Source organism: Heptranchias perlo, chromosome 25 (genome assembly GCF_035084215.1).
Source record: "Heptranchias perlo isolate sHepPer1 chromosome 25, sHepPer1.hap1, whole genome shotgun sequence".
Lineage (NCBI taxonomy): Eukaryota > Metazoa > Chordata > Chondrichthyes > Hexanchiformes > Hexanchidae > Heptranchias > Heptranchias perlo.
The window spans coordinates 8836426-8863172 of NC_090349.1; the positions used below are offsets into that span (position 1 = coordinate 8836426).

The 26747-nt window shown below is 41.9% G+C and overlaps 1 protein-coding gene across 1 annotated transcript in view; it reads right to left on the reverse strand.

Annotated features, from left to right (window-relative positions):
* ppil2 (peptidylprolyl isomerase (cyclophilin)-like 2) overlaps positions 1–26747 on the reverse strand; it is a 296148-nt gene that overhangs the window by 256317 nt on the left and 13084 nt on the right. The gene's annotated exons all lie outside the window — the stretch shown is intronic.

Below are 26747 nucleotides of genomic sequence, written 5' to 3' on the forward strand. Positions count from 1 at the left end.
TTTCTTGAGAAAATTTTACCTTGGCATTGCCAACCATCTCTATCTAAAAGCTCATCTGTGTTCAGCTATAAAAATTCAACTCCTTGGCTTGACTGGCTAAACAATGAAAATGGCTAAAAAGTCCAGTAAAGAAAAGAAAAAAGGAGTCATGATCATCAAGGTGCTCCAGCTCTACTTGCTACATTGCTGCCATTTGGCGGGCTGCAGAAAACTTATCGGGTCTAATTCTGCAATCCTAGCAGGGAAAATCAGGGTAACGTGTTGGGAGTCTCATCTCCAAATCGCGCTCCGTTCAAGTGTGATTTTCCCATTGGGAGCACAGAATAACCTTCTTTGCTGGTCCAGGGTTCAGTGCACTACGAAACCAAGCAGAGCAACGGGATGGAAACTTATTCCATGCAAAACTTAATTCTCTATAATGTCAGAAAGATGTGGCTAGATAGTCATTCTGCTACAAGATTACAACTCCAGAAGCACCACAAGGGTCACAAGCCATGATGCCATACCCCACGTTTATGGCGCCAGAGCTGGCGAGCTCAAAGTCCTCTATCAATCCATGAAAGTCCACATGAAACACCCCTGTTATAAACAAGGGATGAAGTAAACCATTGCTTGCTGAATTACAGATGTTGAAGCATGCTTAGGTGCAGGAAATCTGATTTGCCCATTAATACTTCAGTACAGTTTCTGCAAATCTACGTCCTCCCTGCAACTACCAGAATCAAATTCAATAGATGCCTGTGAATTTAAAATAAAATTGCTGGACTATAACTTGGTGTTGTAAAATTGTTTACAATTGTCAACCCCAGTCCATCACCGGCATCTCCACATCAGAAAATACCCGAGCTACCTTACCTACTGAAGGTAAATTTCCTGGCTGAACAAATTTCTCCTCCACCTTCAAGAGGCATGATAGCCAAGTTTCTAACAAAATGGCTTCCCTTAAAATGGAGTTACTTTAAATGGCTTATATGGAACATTTGAATTTACACTTTTAAATTTGTTGCTTTTTAAATAAAAAATAAGTAGCGTGTCCATGAAAAGAGAGCAAGGGAACTATTCATTGGTATTCACAGCTTAGTCTAGACAATGCCTAGGAATTCATCCTTCAAGCTCCTATAAAGTGCCATATAGCAGCTACCAAAAGACAAAGATGCCCCTTTAGTTTCTCAAGTGCCTACTGACAGTTCTGTCAGTCATTGGGTACTAGGAACTGATGGTACAATACTGGAGAATGCAGAATGTGCCAGGCTCCCTGTAGCTTGGCACAAAGAGGGCAGCAGCCAAAGCAATGTAGTCCTAATATCCGTCTCTCTTAGCCGTGACCCAGTTTCCTGACAAGTAATCACAATGAGCACGATTAGCCGGCTGCCTGACATCATCCTTCACCACTCAAGCCCACAGCCTGCTTCGTAGGCACATAACAGAGCCCTGTTTGTATGCGGAAAGTCAGACGGCCGTGCAGCTGGCATCGAGACACAGGTGCTAATTGTGATGAATGCAAAGCCAATGACTGTCCATCTGTAGCGAGGCAGTATCATAAGGAATGAAAAAAAAACTCTGAATAAATCAATTACAGAGATACAACTTGGAATACTCCTTCCTGTGCCAATTACTGCACCATTAGTTGTGTAAACTCCAACTCCATTTGAAATGGAATGCCTGTCCTCTCAAAAAAGGAAAACAAGTGCTTCCTTTGGATTAAATGACTTTTTTTGGCAGGGGGGAAGAAAAGAGAAAGAGAAACAAGCCCACTCACGAGTGCAATGAAGAACATAGAGTTTCATTGATTTCAAATGCTGACGTCTGCACCCAATTGCTTCACAAGGAGGATTTGTTCTTCTCTTACAACCGTGCTGCTGATTACCGTCATAAGATTGTTTAGAACATATTTACAAATGTCCAAACCAAAAACACTATAAACTACTTCAGGGCCAACTGATGAAAAAATGTTAGGTCAGATTAACACTGTGTTCTCAAAACCTACATTGGACAATATTGCTAAATAAACAAATGCAGCACACAGCAAGGGTCACACAATGGCACCAAGCTTACAAACAATCCGCATTGTGTACAATATTCACCGGTAAGGGTTTAATCATACAAAAGCCTAAAAGCATTCCTCACCATTTTCAACTCAACTTTGAATTTCATTGAAATAATACCCCGAGTGTGCACAAAGTCAAGCCTTCTAGAAATATATAACATGCTAATGGGTTCCTCCGCTCAGATTTGCTGTTCCTCATTTATGCTTTATGCTGCTCTTTTGCCTCTCATCAGTCATTATAGTTCTATTTTTAACTCTCCTGCACTGTCACTGTAGTTATAGTATAAGTATTCAGAATTTATTTACATTTACTTTTGGACTCAAAAATGTACAACAAAAATTTGCATTTATATAGCCCCTCTAATTTAGAAACAACTCAAGGCATGTCACAGAGATGCTCATATGCGTGCCATCATACACATGTGGACACTGAGCCAAAAAAGGAGATATTAGAAGGGGTAACCAAAAGTTTGGTCAAAGAAGTGCGTTTTAAGGAGGATCTTAAAAAGGAGGCGAGGGAGCCGCAGAAATTCCACAGCATGTGGGACATAGATGGCTGAAGGCAGGGCCGCCAATGGTAGATCAAAGGAAGAGGGGGATGAATAAAAGGTTAGAGTCGGAGGAACAGGGATTTAAACACAATGCAAATTTTAAATTGAAGTTGGAGGAGTACTGGGAACCAATGCAGGTCAGCAAGGGCAGATGTGATAGATGAGCAGTATCCTGGTGCGGGATAGGATATGGGCAGCAATGTATGGGATGAGCTAAAGTTTACAGAAGGTGGAGGAAGGGAGACCGGCCAACAGAGCATTGGAATAGTCGACTCTGGAGGTTGCAATGGTATGGATGAGGATTTCATCGGCAGATGGGCTGAGACAGGAGAGGAGGCAGGCGATGTTATGGAAGTGAAAGGTCTTTGTGATGGAGAGGATTGTTAATTGTATGATTTATATCAATGAGTGCTAATTGTATTAGGTGGTGAGTATCAATTGAGGACTCTCGTATCCTTTTTGTAGGCGAGCTTATCTAGGGTATGATCTTTGTGCAAGGGGAATCTCTGTGAATAAAGGCTTGGAAACAACCAGAGACCAGGCTTTAATATTTATCCTTCGCCACACGGCTATCCAATTTTAACAAGGATATGGGACAGCTCACTGTCGAATAGGATACTGGGACTGCAAACAATTTGGTTCAGCTTGAGACAATGGTCATGGAAGGTGATGGAATCAGTGGCAAGGGTGTGGAGTTTGCATCAGTCAGGAGACGATGCCTTCAGTTTTCCCAACGTTTAACCGGAGGAAATTGTGGCTCATCCAAGACCGGTTATTGCACAAGCAGTATGACAACACAGAAGCAGTGGATGGGTTGAGAGCAGTGGTGGAGAGGTAGAGCTGCGAATAATCAGCGTGCATGTGGAAGCTGGCCCCATATCTGCCAATGATGGCATCAAGGTGCAGCACGTAGATGAGAAATAGGTGGGGGCCAAGGATAGATCTTTGGGGGACTCCTAAGGTAATGGTGCAAGGGTGGGAAGAAAAGCCATTGCTGGAGATGCTGTGGCTACAATTGGATAGGTAAGAATGGAACCAAGGAAGAAGAGAGGTGGCAAAGAACTGCACAGAAAATTTCAGAATGCAGGAGCGCAGTGATTAAACAAGGGGCCACTAATGATGGAGCAGAGAAAGTGGGGATAAGAAGACCAGTGTTAAATGATGGAAGGTTCATGCAGGGATACAAAAAAGGAAGCAATCCAAAGATTGGATGGAGAAAAACCATGGAAAGATTTAAAAACAAGGATGAGAATTCTGAAAATAACATGCTGAGGCTTGGGGTGATCGGAAGGTTCGACAATTCTGAAAATAACATGCTGAGGCTTGGGGTGATCGGAAGGTTCGACTTAGTGCGGGCGAATTGTAGGCTGGGCATTTTGGATGAGTTGAAGATTGTGAGGAGTGATGTGAGGGGGCTAGCTAGAAGATCATTTAGAAAAGTCAAGCCTTGAGGTGATGAAGGCATGGATGAGAATTTCAGTGGCAGAATATTGCAGAGGTGGAAGAGGTTTTGGCAACGGTTTAGCCTTACTTTGGTATCCTGACAAATCTCACTGTAAATGTGGTTAATATCAAAGAGGGGACTTCAATGCCAAGAGATTTTTTTTTAATCTCATAAAACCTTGCTAGCTGTGAGAGATTAACTTCTAGCTGTGGAGGACTGATGGATGGGCAAATATGTTAATGGTTACATTCAATCACACCATTGCAAAAACAACAACCCCAAATCATGCAGCGTTCTACCTCTGTCAATATCCTTCTCTGAAATGATATGCTTCATACCTTAAATGAATGTTAATCACAGGCTACTCTTGTTGAGAGGTAGGGAGTGAGAATAATTAAATTCTCTTGTTTTTGTGGGCAAGAGTTGGTTCAATGAATTAAGCATGATTTTGTACCTTAGCGATGTGAGTTTGAGTCTAGGCTGATGGAATGAAAGTCTTTCACTGACAGCTGCAAGGGTCCCAAGTGGAAGCAGGTGCTGCTGTAAAATCTCATGTACAAGTCACACCATTACACATGTTGTTCCATAGGAACAGGAGAAGGCCATTCAGCTCCTCAAGCCTATTCCGCCACTCTATTAGAATAGCGCTGATCTGTACATCAACTCAATTTGCCCGCCTTATCTCCATATCCCTTGATACCCTTACCTAACAAAAATCTTTCAATCTCAGTCTTGAAAATTTCAATCGACACAGCATCCACTAAATTTTCAACCTCTAAGTAGAGAAGCAGCACATACATCAAATGCTGAGTATCTAAATAAAAAGATTATACTGGAAAAACTACTATAAGAGACATCAAACTTTACACTGTTGTTGAATCACTCTCTCCCACGCTACAAAATTTGTTTAGCTGAAATCTTAGTCCTTTAATATCAGAACAGAGGCTCAAGAATACATTCTCTAGATCAAGAGGCTTATCTAGCAAATCTTATAACCAAAAATAGCAGTTGCTAACTCATTTGTCACAATGCAGTAAGACTAGAAAACATGGTACTGCACAATCACAAACCTAATAATTTAATTTTAATGTGGGATTTACTGGTTTGCATTTTGAAGTTCAGACACACAGTTATGTCAGTCTAGGAATGGCTGATGTGGTCACAATATGCCTTTGTTGTTGATCAGCCAACAAGATCATTACAAAGTAGTCATTGTTGTAAAGCTAATGTCCTCTTTCAAATCACTATGAGTGGTACACTTGTGAGAACATAAGAAACAACAGTAAAATGACTTCAGTTGCAATGTCCCCAAAGAACGACCTCTTGGAAATTCAAATAGGTTTTTAAATTTGCCTGATCACTGATTTGAATCTAGTAGTAAATGCAGTTATGGAGGGCAATGGCAGCCAAGCAGTTAGAGGAATATTGGAGAAAGGAGTCTGTGCACATGACTTTAAATTATGATCATGGCTTTGCACACTCATTGGTTTGTACTAAATGATGGAGTTCACACAATATTCGCTGGTTCAGTTAAAGCGTCTCATAAGCTCACATTAAAACCAGTTACAAGAGAACCTCTCCACCTGCAATGGCTGTTGAGAAATGTACCACTCTTTGTGAAACTACACCATGCAGATCAGGAAGGTGCTAGGTTCTGAGTTATCTGATCTTAGCCAGGGTCAGCAGTAGAGGAGTTGTATCTGGCCTCAATGCCTCTGGATTTTATGGATCAGGAGGAGGAAGGGGAATAAAAGAGAAAAGAAAACCAACCAAGGATCCTATTCCTGATTACCAGCCAGTGACTCCTGCTGGAAATCATATATATGTGCACATCAGGTGAAGAGTGAACTGGCCTTGGCTGTAATGTATGCCCCAACCCCAACAGCCTAACAACACTCACCATGAAGACTCACATATGAAGAGTGGCCATGTGGGTGAGGAACTAGAGGACACCCCCACTATGGAACTAACTGCAGCAGCAGTTGGCATCTTCAGGAATCAGGCAGAGAAAAATAGTGGTGAGCGGTGTAGGGCACCATTTTACAGCTGCCTGCTTTTGCGTTTAGTCTGCTGTACTAGCACTTCTGTTGCGAGTGTAAAACTCTGCACTATAAATGAGCCAGAACAGCTTTTCCCTTCCACAGATAAGTATATAGATAGCACTATTCCTCTGCACAAGTTATAAAAGGAAGCAGCTGTGTGCTGATAAAGGACAACTGAACAAATGAGTTTTTCTATTCTTGTGGCTACACTGTCAGCAATTCCCAGTTCCAGATCTATGTAGTCTATATAAAGAATAAAACGCAGTCAGCAGTGTCATGGGACCTTTTTCCATCTCACTAGGGTTCTCCAGGCCTTTCCCATCAATGCTTTTGTAAAGGTTGGAACTTTTAGACTGAGTCAACCTTTTTTTTAATACTTTGTTGTCCCGATTATTTCGGTAACTGAAAACGAAAAGAACCTGCATATCGTAATTATACTTCCAGAATACACTACATATCTGAGCTCAAAATGAATAAGCGAGCTACATTTTCACCCCAGGAGCTATATTTTCACTCCATTATTCATACTAGGCCCAGATACCTCCGAATTCTTAAAAAATTAACATGCAATTAAAAATCAGAATTAGTTTCCTTTTGCATTCACATACATTGATACTTTATGGATGTGCATCAAATGTGTTGGCAAGGCTCTACGTTTTTGGTCAGCACTGTACATTAGAGGGTTGGAGCAGGTTGTTGACTGGGGATCTGAGAGAGCAGGTTGTCGGTTAGCAAATAAGTTTCCAGGAAGTGGATCTAGATTGCCTGGTAATTCTCCAATTCCAGGCAATGGTTGCGCATCATCGCATCATGGACTGTTTTTGAGCACCTTACAGGATCATCAAACACCCTTCTTGCATTTTAATCGATCTGGTTATTGCCAAAGGGATATCTCTTTAGACTAACTCTTTCTCTCAAAATACACTATGGCAGATATGTGGATTATATGCTCTCGAGGCAGTACAAAGAAGGTTCACTTGGTTAATCCCGGGGGTGAGGGGACGGACATATGAGGAGAGGTTGAGTAGATTGGGACTCTACTCATTGGAGTTCAGAAGAATGAGAGGCGATCTTATTGAAACATATAAGATTGTGAAGGGGTTTGATCGGGTGGATGCGGTAAGGATGTTCCCAAGGATGGGTGAAACTAGAACGAGGGGGCATAATCTTAGAATAAGGGGCTGCTCTTTCAAAACTGAGATGAGGAGAAACTTCGTCACTCAGAGGGTAGTAGGTCTGTGGAATTTGCTGCCCCAGGAAGCTGTGGAAGCTACAGCATTAAATAAATTTAAAACAGAAATAGACAGTTTCCTAGAAGTAAAGGGAATTAGGGGTTACGGGGAGCGGGCAGGAAATTGGACATGAATTTAGATTTGAGGTTAGGATCAGATCAGCTATGATCTTATTGAATGGCGGAGGAGGCTCGAGGGGCCGATTGGCCTACTCCTGCTCCTATTTCTTATGTTCTTATAACAACAACTTGCATTTATATCGTGCCTTTCACTAAATGCCAGCCTTGCCAGTAACACTCATATCCCAAGATAAATGTTTTAAAATTTCATTGTAATGGGGCAAAATTCTGTTCATTTAAAGCTTTACGGACAATTGCACAGTTACAGCGAGAGCGAGACAGCGAGCGAGAGCGAGACAGCGAGCGAGAGCGAGACAGCGAGCGAGAGCGAGACAGCGAGCGAGAGCGAGACAGCGAGCGAAACAAACAAACTCGCATTGATGTTGTACCATTCCGCTCTCAGGACATCCCAAAGCGCTTCATTGGCTGTCGCTTTTGTAATGTAGGAATCGCAGCAGACAATGACATAAATGACCAGATAATATGTTTTGGTTATGTTGGTTGAGGGATAAATACTGGTCTGAACACCAGGAGAACTCTGCTGCTCCTCTTAATTCCTTGGGATCCTATGTCCACATGAGCAGGCAGATGCTGTCTCAGTTTAACGTCTCATCCAAAAGAGGACACCTCCGACAGTGCAGCACTTCTTGAATAATGCACTGAAGTGTCAGCCCAGATTATGTGATGAAGTCTCTGGAGTGCAGCTTGATCCCACAGCCTTCTGATTCATATGTGAGAATGCTACCACTGAGCTGGCACCTATCCAGTGAAATTGACCTCAAACCTCACCACTATTCTTTCATATTAGAGTACAATAATGCAAAGCAAAATACTCCACAGTTTTTATCAGCTCTCATACTCCTACAGAAACAGCTTACAATGGAGGCTATATAGATCAGATACTGTTAAACATCCCACAGCATCAGTACTGTGCCTTGGGCAAGTACAAATGTAATTACTTTAATACAGACTCAGAGTATTATTAGTCAAAGATATTCCAGAGCCAGCACATCATTTATACAAGCATTGTCTAATACATTAACCACCAACCACATGGTGAATTGGTAATCCAGATGTGGAAAATTACATTTTTGATTAGAAAATCAGAAAATTAGTAATAGACACCGTCATTGGGCATGTGATCTCAATGTTCATATTCACAAGTCATATACTTTAACTTTCTCGTGCATTTGTTGGTAAAATATAAGATGAAAAGCAGTGTGCACAAATGATTTTTTGATCGTTACGTATACTTTACTTTCTTGGTTACTACTTATTGGTTATCTGCTAAAATGGTGTGTAATATGAGTGAAAACGCCAGACTTCAGCACCTCGAAAACACCAACAATATTGTACAGAGGGGGGGGGATCATGGTCAACTCAATCGATCGGAATAACTGCTCCAGGCCAGCAGAAGAAATCCAGCCTAACCAATAACAAACAGCTCCATCAGGGTAAGCACCCGTGGCAAGCGGGGAAGGGCGGGTCCAGGCAGGGGGGGGGGGGGGCAGTTCCCGGTCCGGGCCGGGCGGGCAGGTCCCGGAGGCAAGCGGTGAGGGTCCGGGCAGCCAGCCCGGGGGGGGGTGGTCAACGTTGTCAGCAATCACTCCGATGAAGTCAAAAAACGCTCACTGCTGCTGGACAAAATCTTAGAAGCTACACTAAGACATGCCATGTCTGATAAATTCATATCATACCCGTGAAGTACATTAACATATATTGTGTACACGGTGCTTTCTACTAAAATTAGTGCATGTCGCTAAATCTGTGTTGCTATAGCCACACCTGTGGCTAGTTAGCAATTTCTATTTATACTGTTGACCTGAGGAAGCAGCAATTGTAGCCATGGATCAGCCAAAAATTCATGTGTTGGCTCAGTGCAATTTCAGATTTACTTTTTCTTCCAATTTTCTGCCCTTCCTCAAGCTGGTAATTTATGCTGGGGTACAGTTCCACAGGCTCCAATTGCCGTCTGATAATTTTCACAATTAACTTTGCTTTGTGTATGAGCTTAGACAGTAAATGTTTGCTGACTATTCAAGCATGAGGGCATCACAACTGAACCCAATCCTGCCCTCAGCTGAAGTTCAAACATATACTATCCAGAGAAGCGTACTGGATAGTCATCAGGAGCAGGAATCCTGCCTGATCACTGAACTGAGGATGCTGAAGCCATCCAAGGTGAGATGAGGCAAGTCTTGACGAAGGTCAGACCAGAGTCCTTGCTGGTCTGTATGTTTCAGTAAAATAGCAGCTGGTTCATCACTCACTCAGCCAAAAATGGAGCCTCCTTTTAACAAAAAAAAGAGACTTATTATAGAAGAATGATTTCCCTGATGTTGTAGTTAAAGGAAATGTTCCTTAACGGTGCGAATTGTGTTAGAATCACAACTGCAATATATAAAATGTTAGTTTTCCTCACAGGGGAGCATTCTTCCTACCCCACCAAAGTCACTATTTTAAACATGAGCTGGTTTAGCACACTGCAGCTCTGCAATCCCATGTAACCCATATGCCTCAACACAATGGTGCGAGTCAGTTATGTCCTGCCGATCTGGGGGAAGGTGGAACTAACTACACTGGAGTAACCAAGAAAAAATATTTTTTAAGTACTCAAGAGTGATCGGGCTACATTTATACTTATTTTGATTTTAAGAAATGATATGCTAATTTAAAAGAATGGTAATCTTGGACAGAATGTTACATACAGGTCAGAGTCCAGATCACCTCAGCCATGCATTTGCATCTGTGGAAAAAAAAGTCATAACATGGTAAATTTGCTTTGCATGTCACACAGGCCTTTTGGGGTATCACGTTTAGCCATACCCCATCAAGATTCGTAATCTTTCAGGAGGGGAGAAAATTGGGAAAGGGTGGAGGGGTGTAGTACATAAATCAGTGTCTCCACATTGTAAGTGTAACGTGCAGCTTGAAGGGTATGGTGGGTGTGTGGTGCTTGAATCCTCATGTTACTCGCTGTCTGGAATCAGATATTTTCAATGGTTTCTGAAGCCCTCCTGGGAGAATGGAGCTAACTGGATTGCTCTTACATGGGCTCGATGGGCCTAGTGGCCTCCTTCTGTGCTGTAACCATTCTATGATTGTTTCTGTGACCCTGCAGCTGCATAATTCCACCAGCAGATGGAGCTTCGCAGCTGCAGCTCCTCATCGTTCTTCCTGCAGCAGCATTATTTAGGCAGCCTCACGGCTCCAGGGCACTGCCATATTCCTAACCTTCCTCCTGGCTAACTAAGTTTGGAACAGCTAATCACCATTTTCTTCTTCCCTTCCTTAAGCCTTCCCCCACCCCCACCGTCCCCTTTCTATGTTTAAGTAAATGATTCATGAACATTTACTGTCTGTCTTTCTCAGATTAATTCTGCAGACCACCTCGCCTGCTCCATGGGTCCATCCCCACCCCTTCCCCACCCACCCATTAGCTCGGAGTCCCTGCTAAAATGTTTTTTCTGCAATTATGAGGTGTTTTTAGGCTTATCTGACTGTTTCAGGCTCCCGTCTTTGGCAGGCCGCCAGGTTTTACTCTCTTTAGTTTTTGATTCTGTAAGCTGTTCCTGCCACCTCCACACCCCACGATACCAGTTTTCCTTCCTCTAGGACCTCCCACAGACTCTGAATGGAAGCCTGAATGGTTCTCATCTGAATGTTTTGCTCAATGGAACTGTATTTATGTATTTATTGCTTCATCAATAAATATCTTTACATATCACAGGTAAAAAAGGGAAGCTTATGTCAGATACTGAGAGCTCAATACTGCAGAAAGCCTAGAGGAGTATAGAAAGTGCAGGGGTGAAATTAAAAAGGAAATCAGAAAAGCAAAAGAGAGGGCATGAAAAAATACTGGCAAGTAAAATCAAGGAAAACCCAAAGATGTTTTATAAATACATAAAGAGCAAGAGGATATTAAGGAAAGAGTTGGGCCTATTAGAGACCCAAAAGGTAACCTATGTGTGGAGGCAGAAGGTGTGGGTATGGTTCTTAATGAATACTTTGTGTCTGTCTTCACAAAAGAGGGGGAACGATGCAGACATTGTAGTTCAGGAGAAGGAGTGTGAAATATTGGATGGGATAAACAGTGAGGGAGGAAATATTAAGGGGATTAGCATCTTTGAAAGTAGGGAAATCACCAGGCCCGGATGAAATGTATCCTAAGCTGTTAAAAGAAGCAAGGGAGGAAATTGCAGAGGCTCTGACCATCATTTTCCAATCCTTCCAGGCATGTTGCCGGAGGATTGGAGGACTGCTAATGTTGTACTGTTTAAAAAGGGAGAGAGGGATAGACCGAGTAATTACAGGCCAGTCAGCCTAACCTCGGTGGTGGGCAAATTATTGGAATCAATTCTGAGGGACAGTATTAATCGTCATTTAGAAAGGCACGGATTAATCAAGGACAGTCCGCATGGATTTGTTACGGGAAGGTCGTGTCTGACTAACTTGATTGAATTTTTTGAGATACAAGGAGGTTCGACAAAGGTAGTGCATTTGATGTAGTGTACATGGATTTTAGCAAGGCTTTTGACAAGGTTCCACATGGCAGAATGGTCAAAAAAGTACACGCCCATGGGGTCCAAGGGAAAATGGCAAATTGGATCCAAAATTGGCTCAGTGTCAGGAAGCAAAGGGTAATGGTCGATGGGTGTGACTGGAAAGCTGTATCCGGTGGGGTTCCACAGGGCTCAGCACTAGGTCCCTTGCTTTTTGTGGTATATATCAATGATTTAGACTTAAATGTAGGGGCATAATTAAGAAGTTTGCAGATGACACAAAAATTAGCCGTGTGGCTGATAGTGAGGAGGAAAGCTGTAGACTGCAGGAAGATATCAATGGACTGGTCAGGTGGGCAGAAAAGTGACAAATGGAATTCAATCCAGAGAAACGTGAGGTAATGCATTTGGGGAGGGCAAACAAGGCAAGGGAATACACAATAAATGGGAGGATATTGAGAGGTGTAGAGGAACAAAGGGACCTTGGAGTGCGTGTGCACAGATCCCTGAAGATAGCAGGACAGATAGTCAAGGTGGCATACGGGATACTTTCCTTTATTAGCCGAGGCATAGAATATAAGAGCAGGGAGGTTATGCTCAAACTGTATAAAACACTGCTTAGGCCACAGCGTACTGCGTACAGTTCTGGTCACCACATTACAGGAAAGATGTGACTGCACTAGAGAGTACAGAGGAGATTTATGAGGATGTTGCCAGGACTGAAGAATTTTAGCTATGAGGAAAGATTGGATAGGCTGGGGTTGTTTTCTTTGGAACAGAGAAGGCTGAGGGTTGATTTCATTGAGGTGTAGAAAATTATATAGGGCCTAGATAGAGTGGACAAGAAGGACCTATTTCCCTTAGCAGAGAGGTCAGTAACCAGGGGGAATAGATTTGAAGTAATTGGTAGAAGGGCTAGAGGGGAGCTGAGGAGAAATCTTTTCACCCAGAGGGCGGTGGGGGTCTGGAACTCACTGTCTGAAAGGGTGATAGAGGCAGAAACCCTCAACTCATTTAAAAAGTACTTGGTTATACATTTGAAGTGCGGTAACCTACAAGGCGATGGACCAAAAGCTGGAAAGTGGGATTAGGCTGGATAGCTTTATTGGTTGGCACAGTCATGATTAACCGAATGACCTCCTTCTGTGCTGTAAATTTCTATGATTCTATGATCACATTTCTGCATTTGATTGATTTTCTTCAATTATGCCTACTGATGTAACTTTGTGATCAGGTACTGTTTGATCCTTTTTGTGTATGCGTGACTTTTGAATTTCATTTACTGATTTTAAATATGCATGTCATGATATTTTATCGAAACAATCAAATTTTCTATGTCTCAAATACTTTGGAAAACTTAATATTTTACAGATATTTATTTCGGCGCAGAACTGCATACAATGTAGAGCTCAAACAGGCCATTTGGCCCAACAGGTGTTTATGCTCCACACGGGCCTCCTCCCTCCCAACTTCATCTTACCCTATCAGCATATCCTTCTATTCCTTTCTCCCTCATGTGTTTATCTAGCTTCCCCTCAAATGTATCTATGCTGGTCACTTCAACTACTCCTTGTGGTAGCAAGTTCCACATTCCAACTACTCTCTGGGTAAAGAAATTTCTCTTCAATTCCCTATTATTAGTGACAATCTTATATTTATGACCCCAGTTCTGGTCTCCCCTGCAGATGAAAACACCTTAACTACGTCTACCCTATCAAACCCTTTCATAATCTTAAAGACCTCTATCAGGTCACCCCTCGGTCTTTCTTTTCTAGAGAAAAGAGCCCCAGCCTGTTCAACCTCTCAGTTCTGGTATCATCTTAGAAAATCTTTTTTGCACCTTCTCCAGTGCCTCTATATCCTTTTTATAATATGAAGACCAGAACTGTACACAGTACTCCAAGTGTGGTCTAACCAAGGTTCTATACAAATTTAACATAATTCTCTGCTTTTCAAATTCTATCCCTCTAGAAATGAACCCTAGTGCTTGGTTTGCACCAATTCGAGTGTAGAGGGAGCTTTACTCTACATCTAACCATTCCATAGCAGCACATGGAGTGCTGCATGCTGACACTCAACACAGTCCCCACCACTTAAAACAACCATGTTTAAAATGGGCAATCTCTTATAATCGACCAAAAAGGGATAACCATTATTCATTTGTATTAACATCAATTTCAAAGTTGCCGCATGTTTTGGGCAGAAAGTGCTGTGCTTACTCACTAGTTCGCACCTAGTTAAGGTGCACTTAACGAGAATCAAGATCTTATTCAATAAAATAAACGGTCTTCAAATTAAGAGGCTATTCCACAAATAAACTAGAGATCCTCCATTGATATTATTGCCAAGAATAGGGATGATCTTCCAGAGCTACCAAATCGAATTGATAAACAGACATCTTGGCTAAAACATAACCTCAAACAAGATGAAAATCTTGGTTCCAAGGGCTGAAAAAGGTATCAACGAAAGAGAAATGGAACAAGTGGACAAACTGAAATCTAGGCTGAACGGTTTCAGAAGAAGATGGAAAATGCAGTGATGAATCTAAAAGAAGATTCTCCTTAGCTGCTGCCAACTGATAATAGGGAAAGCAAGGAGAAACTCTGCAAACCACTCAGATTAAAAGAAAGTACTAATATAGCACTACCCCATTATACCGGTCATCACATACAACAGGCAAGTCGCCAGAAAATATTTTTCCCACCTCTCGGCATTGGTGAAATCACAAGTGAAATACAACTATTTCTCATATATTAGGGAGCACTGATAGTTTTAGATTTATTTACATTACACTACCTGAAGCACAACATAGTGGACATATAAGCAGAGGCACATGTCTTCCGGTTTTAACATTTTCATACTACACTCTGAACCATGATCAAGATAAAATGGCATCAAAAGCTCTTTTTCAAAAAAAAACAACTGCCGATGAATAGCTGATGGTTTTGATGGACGTAGGGAATGGACTGTTCTTTTATACATCAATATGTCACTTAAAAATCAGATAGTTAAGCTAGGCATTTTGAGAGCATTACATTGTACAGTATCTGCCAGCTAGTGCTGAAGAATGAGAGAGAATACATTGGGACTCGGTTATACTTAATTGCCTAGTACACAATTTTGTTCTCAATCATTAATCCTCTTGGCTAAGCATCAACAGACAATGCATAAGGACTTGCTATCTCTCCCAGTCTTTAAAAGCTTCTTCAAAATCAATCTTTTTATGACCATGTTTCCACCAGTGTCCTCTTGACCGCTCTGAAGTACCCTGGGATGTTTTCTATATCAAAAGCGCTATATAAATGCAAATTGCTGTCAATAGAAAAACAAAATAAAATCCAAAAAGAAACCAACCTGAACTTTTTTTTGTTAAAAATAGATATACAAACCTTGGGTTTCAGAAGAATTATAAACCATTTAAGCTACAATTTTAGAGTTTAGGATTTCTCAGTCCCTCAATTAAGTGATACCATATTACTCACTCCTAGGTAACCATTTCTCACTCTCCATCTAAAGCAATTTTGGTTAGCATCACTAAATATCACAACAGGAGCTACTTGACTCAAGGTTCCTAATTGTTTGACTGCAGTAGACTGCAAACTGTGCTAACGGCAGAGGTAGATGAAGAGGAGGAACTTAGAAGGTACTCAAAGTAGAAAAGGTGGGATGCATCCGAGCTTACTGAGAGAAGGGTAGAAATTGCGGAGGCTCTGGCCACAATCTTCCAATCCTCCTTAGATCTGGGGATGGTGCCAGAGGACTGGAGGATTGCAAATGTCACACCCCTGTTTAAAAAGGGGAGAGGGATAAACCTGGCAATTACAGGCCAGTCAGCTTAACATCGGTGGTGGGGAAACTTTTAGAGACAATAATCCAGGACAAAATTAATTGGTACTTGGAAAAGTGTGGGCTAATAAATGAAAGTCAGCACGGATTAGTTAAAGGAAAATAGTGTTTGAATAAGTTGATTGAGTTCTTTGATGAAGTAACGGAGAGGGTTGATGAGGTTAGTGCGGTTGATGTTGTGTATATAGACTTTCAAAAGGCATTTGATAAAGTACCACATAATAGACTTGTAAGCAAAATTAAAGCCTACAGGATTAAAGGGACAGTGGCAGTGTGAATTTACTAAGGGACAGAAAGCAGAGAGTAGTGGTGAACAGTTGTTTTTCAGACTGGAGGGGAGTATATAGTGACGTTCCCCAGGGGTCAGTATTAGGACCGCTGCTCTTTTTGATATATATTAATGACCTGGACTTAGGTATATAGGGTATAATTTCAAAGTCTGCAGATGACATGAAACTCAGGAATGTGGTAAACAATGCGGATGATAGTAACAGACTTCAGGAGGATGTAGACAGACTGGTGAAATGGACAGACACATGGCAGATGAAATTTAATGCAGAGATGTTTGAAGTGATACACTTTGGTAGGAATAATGAGGAGAGGCAATCTAAACTAAAAATGGTACAATTTTAAAGGGGGTGCAAGAACAGAGAGGCCTGGGGCTGTATGTACACAAATCTTTGAAGGTGGCAGGACAGATTGAGAAGGCAGTTAAAAAAGTGTACAGGATCCTTGGCTTTATTAATAGATGCATAGATACAAAAGCAAGGAAATTATGCTAAACCTTTATAAAACACTGATTAGGCCTCAGCTGGAGTATTGTGTTCCAATTCTGGGCACCACACTTTAGGAAGGATGTCAAGGCCGTAGAGAGGGTGCAGAAGAGATTTATTAGAATGGTACCTGGAATGAGGGACTTCAGTTACATGGAGAGACTGGAGAAGTTGGGGTTGTTCTCCTTAGAGCAGAGAAGTTTAAGGGAAGATTTGATAGAGGTGTTCAAAATCATGAACGGTTTTAATAGAGTAAATAAGGAGAAACTGTTTCCAGTGGCAGAAGGGTTGGTAACCAGAGGACACAGATTTAAGGTGATTGGCAAAAGAACCAGAGGCAACATGAGGAAAAAATTTTTTACACAACGAGTTGTAATGATCTGGAATGCACTGCCTGAAAGGGTGGTGGAAGTAGATTCAATAATAACTTTCAAAAGGGAATTGGATAAATACTTGAAAGGAAAAAATTTACAGGGCTATGGGGAAAGAGCAGGGGAGTGGGATTAATTGGACAGCTCTATCAAGGAGCCGGCACAGGCACGATGGGTCAAATGGCCTCATTCTGTGTTGTAATATACTATGATACTGCTATAACTTGGCCCTTCGGAATCATGATGCGCACTGAGTCAACAAGTCTCAAACTCACTGTATTTCAGCTGCTTTGTAGCAGGACCAGCCCCAAAGAACCCAGTCAGAAGCAGCTCCACCAACAACTACTTGCATTTATATAGCCCTTTAACGTAGTAAAACGTCCCAAGGCTTCACAGCAGCATTATCAAACAAAATTTGACACCAAACCACATAAGGAGATAGTAGGACAGGTGACCAAAAGCTTGATCGAAGAGGTAAGTTTTAAGGAGTGTCTTAAAAGGAGAGGTAGAGAGGTCTAGGGAGGGAATTCCAGAGCCTAGGGCCTTGGTAGCTGGAGGCACGGCCATCAATGGTGGAGCGATTAAAATTGGGGATGCGCAAGAGGCAAGAATTGGCGAAGTGCTGAGATCTCGGAGGGTTATAGGGCTGGAGGAGGTTACAGAGATAGGGAGGAGCGAGGCCATGGTGGGATTTGAAAATAAGGATCAGAATTTTAAAATTGAGCCGTTCCCACACCGGGAGCCAATGTAGGTCAGCGAACAAGGGGGTGATTGGTGGTGAACGGGACTTGGTATGAGCTAGGATACGGGCAGCAGAGGTTTGGATGAGCTCATGTTTATAGAAGGTGGAAGATGGGAGGCCGGATAGGAGAGCATTGGAATAGTCAAGTCTAGAGGTAACAAAGGCATGGATGAGGGTTTCAGCAGCAGATGAGCTGAGGCAGGGGTGAAGACAGGGTGGAAGTAGGTGGTCTTGGTGATAGAGCGGATATGTGTTTGGAAGCTCATCTCAGGGTCAAATAGGAATCCAAGGTTGCGAGCGGTCTGGTTCAGCCTCGGCCTGTGGCCAGGGAGAGCGATGGAGTCGGTGCTAGGGAACTGAGTTTATGGCGGGGACCGAAGACAATGGCTTCCAATGGAGACCTGCAGCGGTTCTCGAACACAGCGCACATGGGAAAAATATGACTGTCGTTTTTAGAGATTTTATAATTCACTGAAAATCTCTGCTACTTAACAATTATAATACTGAAAACAGAGACAGAGAGTTTAAAACTGGCATCCAATCATAATTTTATTTGAATGTCATTGACTTTCAATTCCCTTACCTTCTGATGAATTGAGAGACAGGATCAATCTTGCACCGATGGATCTCAATTACCTGTAAGACCTTAAATAATACTAGTTTTTCCACTTCCCCAAATCTCAATTTTCTCCCCCCTTCTCTTCCCCTAAAGGTACCAACTCATGTCAGGGTACAGCTCCGTGTTGTACCCGAGCCATTGCCCATTATCCTTGCCAAGTGGTCGTTCTTTGTGTAATCCCAGTGAGTGGCAGCAGGCTATTCAGCCACCAGTAAGGGCATTAGAACCAAGCCCAATCCTGGGTTTTTGCCAGACACTTTCCAGTAGGGGTCACTGAATGACTGAAAGGCTAATATTCCCCCCGCCCGCCCCTGTAGCCGAGGGTTCACCCCCCACCAATGACACTGACTGGAACAAATTTTGTTTTACTGAAAATCGTGCATGTTATAAATAAAGGTGGACAAGCCAATCATTAGTGAGACATGAATGTCTTCTCACTCAGCACTTCGAGAGAAAGGAAAGAACTTGACAGAAATGTTTTAAAACCGCTCAGCTGCATGTATGAACAAAAGGCAGTTAACAAACCTCGATGTGTAACACTGATGCCCATGCAGCCCAAATTACAGAAAAAAAAAAGCAAAAACTTCCAAATTAAAAACAATTCCTATCTGAATCACACCACAATGTTTCAAACTATCCGTCTCTTGATAGCTATTTGTTTTTAAACTTTCATTGCTAAGGAATGCCCCAGGATATGGCCTTCTAATGGTCTTATCTTTGCAGAGTCATCTGAAAAAGTACATCCAACCCATAACTCATTGTCAAAACAATTCTTAACCTTGGAGTGCTTAGCTTCCTAATCATCTTGACTATGTTTTCAAACATAAGGACCAAAAGATGACATCCCTTTGTATAGCCTCCTGCTGTGCCACTTATAACAATGACGAGCTGGGAAGAGGGAAGGAATGATGATTCTGGAATGTGAAGCAACAAAAAATGGCAGTTCAGTGCCCTAGCCTCAGAAATACTACAAGTGTGGCACCTTGATAAGTCCAGCCGAGTGATCACACAAAATACTTTAAGGGAGGGAGTTTATCATTCCCAAATACTTGAGGAAACACCCACAGCATCTCATCCTTCATTATTGCTTAACCAGTTATACAGACAGCAACGCACATCATTACACAAATCCTCACAAAAACAGGCAAAGCACAATAAGAGGCATAAAGTTGCAACACGATCTTATGACTTAAATGATATCATAAATTGAGGCGGTTTAGGTACGTCACATGAATGCCTTAATACTGTATAACTAATAAACTTGTCCGGGATATCCAATAAGCTGTCTGTGATTCTCAGGTTCGTTGAGTCTACAGCACAGAGACAGGCAATTCGGCCCAACTGGTCAATGGCAGCATTTATGCTCCATATGAGCCTTCTCCCACCCTTCCTCATCTAACCCTATCAGGATGCCTTTCTATTCCTTTCTTCCTCATGTTCTTATCTAGCTTCCCCTTATGCTATTTGCCTCAACTACTCCTTGTAGTAGCGCATTCCATATTCTTACCACTCTTTGAGTAAAGAAGTTTCTCTTGAATTCCCTGTTGGATTTATTAGAGACGATCTTATATTTATGATCTCTAATTCTGGACAACACTTCAAGACTGCCCCATTTCTGAACTGGGAATTTGGCTCTGTTAGTTGATGCAGAGGAGAACCGGACACGGGGAGTGATTGAAGCAAACACGTCACTAAATAGAAACTTGTACCTCACTGAACTTGTAATTTGGCGCAGTCTTTTACTCTATACTTGGATTTTCTCAGCTAACCGTAGCTTGGAAAGTAAGTCCCATTTTCAGCTGAGGATAAGAAATACCCCAAGGATTAAGCAGAGCCCACAAGCATACAACTCCTGCACCCCTGACCAATTCATTAGCTTCAGAACAAGTTCTGAAAATTAATTAAAAGTAGTTTTAATTAAAATATCCAACCATGGTAAATAAAACTGTATGCAGGTCTCAGTGGGATATGATATTTGTAAAACCAGTGATCCGGCAGAATGCTCTTTTAATCTTGCTGCTCATGTGATAAGCAGTTAGATTCAATCATCGCATCAGCAGGTCATATTTATGAGGTCTGTGTGACATTCTGCACTACTCTCATTTAAATCTTCAGCACAACCTGTCAGCAATAGCTGCTGATAACAAAATGACTGCCAATGTCTCAGCTCTTAACTAGCTGGTTCATATCTGTCTGCCATCCTTGGACTATCAGTTTTCCAAAAATCCAGTCAGTCAGTCATCACCTTAAGAGAATGAGAGGTTTGGAGCTAAGGTTTTAGAAGGCAAAGACTAAGCCTACAAGTACATTAAAAGTAAAATAGGATTTAAAAGCACTACTTTTCTACGATTCCTCCCCTTCACCTATTATCTACAGAAAACCCCCCACATTATTCTGACACAACTCACAATCGTAACAGCTCTTGGGTTATCTTTGCATTATTTAATAGAGAGACAAAGTCAGAGGCAGAATGTGAAAAATCAGGGGCTGGAAAAATAAATGCAACTGAAGTCATAATGCTAGAGAGCTTAGAACATAACCTAATTGTTGAGGCAGACAATTACAAGTTATCACTTTTGAAGCACTCGTGCTGAATAATCTTGTGAGGAGAATATTTACTGCAGAGTTACTGATTTACAGACAGCTTGAGGAAACTCTTTCCAAAACATTCACTTGGTTACAATGAGGCTTCTGAATTTGGGAGCCAATGGAACAGAGAGCCCAATGTGTTTGTTTTATCACCCTTTGTGTGTACTGGGCAAACACTCCAAGAGTACAGTCTGTCCTTAACCTCTACTAAATTCACATACCAACTACCACTCAATTATTCAACTGGTCCAACATCTCCACTACTAAGCGTAATCCAACAGAATTATACAAAAATGCCCAGCTACAAGAAGTTGCTTTGATTGTAGCATTTTCTGAATAAAACAAAACATTTTTAGTTCCAGAGCAATTTTTATTTGATTTAAGTTCTACTGCAGTCCTGCTGAGTTAAGTACAGTAGATTACTGGTTCTCAGGCCTCTGCCAAACTGATAGGATTTCCAGCTGTGAGTAGCACCGTAACATCACAATTTACCTTACCGTTGTGGGGGGGGGGGGGGGTGGGGGGGGGGGGAGAATCTCCATCTGTACAATTTAAAATTCTCATCCTTGTGTTCAAGTCCCTCCACAGCCTCGCCCCTCCCCATCTCTGTCAACCTCCTCCAGCCCCACAACCCTTCAAGATCTCTGCGTTCCTCCAACTCTGGCCACTTATGCATTCACAACTTCCTTCGCCCCACCACTGGCGGCCGTATCTTCAGCCTAAGCTCTGAAATTCCCTCCCTAAACCTCTCCACCTCACTCCTCCCTTAAGACGTGCCTTAAAACCTACCTCTTTGACCAAGCTTTTGGTCAGTTGTCCTAATAGTTCCTTCTTTGGCTCGGTGTCAATTTTTGCCTGATAATTCTCCTGTGAAGTGTCTTAGGATGTTTTACTACATAAAAGGTGCTATATAAATGCAAGTTGTTGTAGCGGTGCTTCGGATGTTGGCACATTATTGTGCTCACAATTGTGGGTGTGAGCCTCCATTCCGCTACCCTACCCTGCAGCCTTATTAATATCAACATTTCTAGCAATTCATTGATGAAATTGAAGAGCAAAGCTGAAGATTCCAGCAGTCATTGTAACTCAATATATGCAGAAATCTGGCAGCACAAAGGAATGGTTATGGAATTTATATTCCAGGATTCTGCAGTAGGATAAAGGGAACCTCATGTAAAATCGATTGTGTTTATTTTAACAATGGCCAAATTCTGGAACTTTTGATGACAAGAAATAGTATTACTACCTTCCAAAGCAGCCTGTTCCTTCAATTTGAGTTAGAACAGGGCAAGATAGTGGCATGCCACATCTGTGCTCCAGTGTGTTCTGCCACAGACTGGTAGGAAGAAGGCTCACTCTCTTGATTCAACGCATGGCAAGTTATTGATCTCAGCTGTACCACTCCGACCAAATGGAGGTCAGGAGTTTCTCTACAGCGAAACAGAGGATAGAGCAGGATCACGCTGGGATGCTTGTATGATTGTCGTGACACAGCCGCATTGGGAGAAGGCTACCCACCTGCCCTTTCAGCTGGGAACTGTGTGTGACACGGAATGCACTGAAAAGGAAACCAGTAAAGGCCTTATAAAACAGTTAAGGTCACGATAGGGAGACTTTCAGCAGCTAAAGGCTGCCATCTAGTGGGGGGAAAAAAAGCGTAACTAGAACTCTCACTACCAAGTTACTGCTTGGACGAGGACTATAACAATACAAATATAGATGAGGCTGGACATTCAGCTATCTTAGCTCATCTAAACAGATGAAAAAGAAAACTGTTGCTTCCTCGTCCCATTATTTAACTGTTTCTTGACTGAATACAAGTTTTGCCTTCCCTATCATACCCAGAAGACCATTCCAAGTGTCGCTCACTCGGAGCATGAAGTTCTGCCTGACATTGTTCCTAAATGTTCTTTCATCAGTGTGAGTTTTTGCCTTCTTCTTCTAAAGTTGTCTTCTTTAGTTTAAAGTAGTGCTCTGGATTTACGTTCTCCATGCTGTTTAATAACTAAATGTTATTTTTTTTAAGAAGGTTCCTTTCTCAGTTGCTTCTTTCCGACACTAAAGAGCTTCAGTTTCTCCAGTCTTTTTTTTTCACGCTAGGGTTCAGTCTCATGTTCTCTGCACCACCTCCATCATTTGAATGCTTCTCTCAGGTCTTGTTACTGAACACCACACCCAAGGCACAATCTAACCAGAGCACTGTATAGTTTAAGCATGAAATTCTCTCACATATTCTCTACTGATCTAGTAATATGATTCACCGTTCCAATTGTTTTTCTTATTGCTGCCTCACACTGATTCGACCTCCTCCCAGGCTTCTTGCCATGCTGCTGTGCAACCAGATACTGTTTGTGTTCCATCAAGATTTCTGTATAACGAGCCACGAGAAATTTACCCACAACTCACGGAACAATTGTGGGAAAATGGAGAAAAATCGTGCTAAATGCAAGAATAGCTGATTACTGTTCAAACACACTCCTGCACTGTCACAAAGCCAACATAATGATTCTAGTGGGAATTTTTTAAAAATGCTACCAATTGTTAAATTGTGCTTATAAGATATTTGAAACTGGAACTTGAGCCCGGGATCAACTAGAGTACACTGGCAGCACTGTACTATATCAGCTGGAGTATCAGCTGGAGTATCAACTGTAGTGCACCAGCAGTAATACATCAGCTGGAGCATGCCTGTGCATTACACTACAGCTCATACTCCAGCTGATACAATTAAGTATTACTGGTGCACTATAGCTAATGCAGTACAGTACTACAGGTGCTCTACAACTGATACTCTAGCTGAAACAGTACAGCATTACTGGGGCTCATGATCCAGCTGATTCTGCAACTCATACTCCAGCTGATTCTGAGGCTCAGGTTTCTACAGACTACGAAGCACATTTTAAGACTTGTTGATAGCAGCAGATTGAAAAAAAAACATTAAAAGTTGAAATTTTAAAAAAAGTATTGGGGGGGTTGGGCAAAATTTTAAAAAAACACACTTGTTACAGTAAGTTACAAAGATCACAGGATTTCAAATCATGACAAATCATTAGTCTTAATAACAAGTGAATGGGACACTGGAATGTTACGCCAACAGATTCAGCTCATAAAAAAACGGGAGGGTGATGTGATTCCAGTTTTTTAAATATTTAAAGGAAACTAATGATGTGAACACTCAGTGGTAATTCTGTGCAAAACCTTGAAACATAACTCATGGCATACACTGTAAACACTAACTCAGTTTAAGCAAATAAGCTTCAGTGGGAAATGGAAGGCCACTGGGTTAGATTACAAAAAAAGACAAGTAGTAAGTAAACTGGGTCCCAAACCAGCCCTTGTACAAGAGCGAGCCCAATGAACCCTTCTCATTCCTACCATATGTTCGCCAGTCACGCGGAGATCAGTGCTCGGGATAAAGGATGATACTCAGTCAAAGGATACACAAACCAAAAACATGACAGAAACAATCACACATTGCTCTATGATTGCAGAGCAGCTAAAGATCTCCGGTATCAGTTTGTTCTAAACATTTTAAACATTGTATGTGTCAGCCTTGGCTCAGTGACAACATTTGTCAGACGGTCATGGGTTCAAGCGCCACTCCAGAATTTGAGTACATAATCTAGGCTGCCACTCCAGTCCCATACTGAGGGTGTGCGGAATTGTTGAAGGTGCCACCATTAGCGTGCAATGTTAATCTGAGGCCTCATCTGCCTGTTCAGGTGGATGTAAAAGATCCCACGGCACTATTCAAAGAAGAGCAGGGGAGTTCTCCCAGTGTCCTGGCTAAGTATTTACCCCTCAACCAACATCACTAAAAACAGATTAACTGATCATTTATCTCATCTCTGCGGGTAAATTGGCTGCCACGTATCAAAAAACAACAGTGACCACACTTCAAAAATAATTCATCGGCTGTAAAGTGCTTTAGGATGTCTTAAGGATGTGAAAGGTGCTATATTGAATGAAAGTTCTCTTTCTTTCTTTCATTCACAGGGGACATGTCTTCAGCCACTTTCATTCTAGTGCTGCTTTAGTTGAGATTCTGGGAGACCAGACCCCATGAACTGGCACCTGGTGTTCACACTACTAAATCCGGCTTCCTTATCCTAGTGGTAGACCTTCAGCCTCAGTTTCTTGTGGGTTCATGAGTCTTCTTCCAGAATAAAGAAATGGATTTAGTGGTGAAAAGGCTGGGGGCCAGTTGTTTCAGAGCAACATTTGGGAAGGCCAGTGAGCAGTGCACCCACAAACTCAAGATAGTGATGGTTTAGTGTATCCACCCCCAAAAATAGAAAAGAAAACAAGAGGGAAAACCACATGGAACACCAGTGCTCAGCTGGCAGCAATATCCTTTCTAGGGCACTCACTGTTCATAGTGGCCTCTGGCCACCGATCAAGTTCTTCCAGTCTAAACCACGCTCTTGGCCAGATTTCCACTCATTACATGCCCCATCTTATAACTGCCAATTGTTTTCCATGTGGCACACAGGACAATCTCATGATCTTCAAGTGATTCAGGCCACGAGACTACAATCCTTTGATTTTCCATATAAAATGGTTGTAGGAGAGAGAGTTCGAGAGATATGTGCCTCACCCAGGGCATGTTCATTCACCTCCTGTTAGAAGATTACATGGAGACCTAGAAAGGAAATAATTCATCTGCACACTCTCTCTGCCGAGAAACAGGAGTGGGAGAATTCATCTTCCTCTCAAATGAGCTCTTTTGCAGAGTTCAATTACAGCCAACTCTTCACATTCTCTCCAAATCAGATCATCCAGATCAAATTTATAAGAGGGGCCATCATAACATCAGCAACAGATATGCAAATTCTGCAATTTAAACCCTGGACCCATTAAGTAGCAACATTATGAAGCACACAATTATGCAACTGTTTTTTCTTTAAGTCCAGCCCATCAGCAGCCTACCACCACATGTCACAGATATATGAAGGGGAGGAAAGAGAGATACTAGAGGAGGGAGACATGGGAACATAGGAATTGCTGGACGGAAAAAGACCACAGTCAACCTAGTTTGCCATCTACCATCCTGGTAGTCCCATGATGCAACGATAATGAATTTGTTGACTAATCATAGCAATCAATCTCTATCAAATAATCTATAACAGATCTAGAAAGGGCACAAGGAAAACTGCAGTGGTGGAGAGCTGTGGGAACCATTGATGCAGTCACCTTTTTCCTCCCAAGCATGTTACACTTGCCCCGTCATGTCTCAAATTACTCATATACTATATCCCAAAATGTTACTTTCTGAAAGAAATCTGTTTAATTTGTATTTGAATTAATAATACTAACTGCTTCCACCATCTCCCTAGGGAATCTATGCGATAGATTGACCACTCAATCACTGAAATATTGTTTCCGCAGATTAATTTTGAATTAACACCCCTTCAAACACAGGCCATGTCCTCTGGTTCTACTGTTCTGGAGGAGGTGAAATAGCTTGTCCTGGTCTATGACATGGACACAGAGAACAGGAGACACTGGCGAGCACTGAAACAAATCCAAAATAACTTCAAGCTCTCATACTCTGTATTGATATAGTGCTTTCAGCTTCCTTCAGAGCAATTCCCAGTTCATTCTTTAATGTGAATTGTTTCCAAAAATCTCGACTTTCGAAGCGCCTCTGATGGTAGCAACAAATTCAAGATTCCAGGTTTTCTGGTCATTTCCAATTCTTTCTATATTAGCAGCATCAAGCTTAGGTCAGGTGTACTGTCCATGAGAAGCTATCAAAATATTCCAGAAAACAAGTGCCACTATTGGAAAAACAAAACTAAGAATTGTTTTTCATATTAGAGATTTGGGGGAGGAGTACTTTATATTCAAAGTACTACTCATCATTTCCC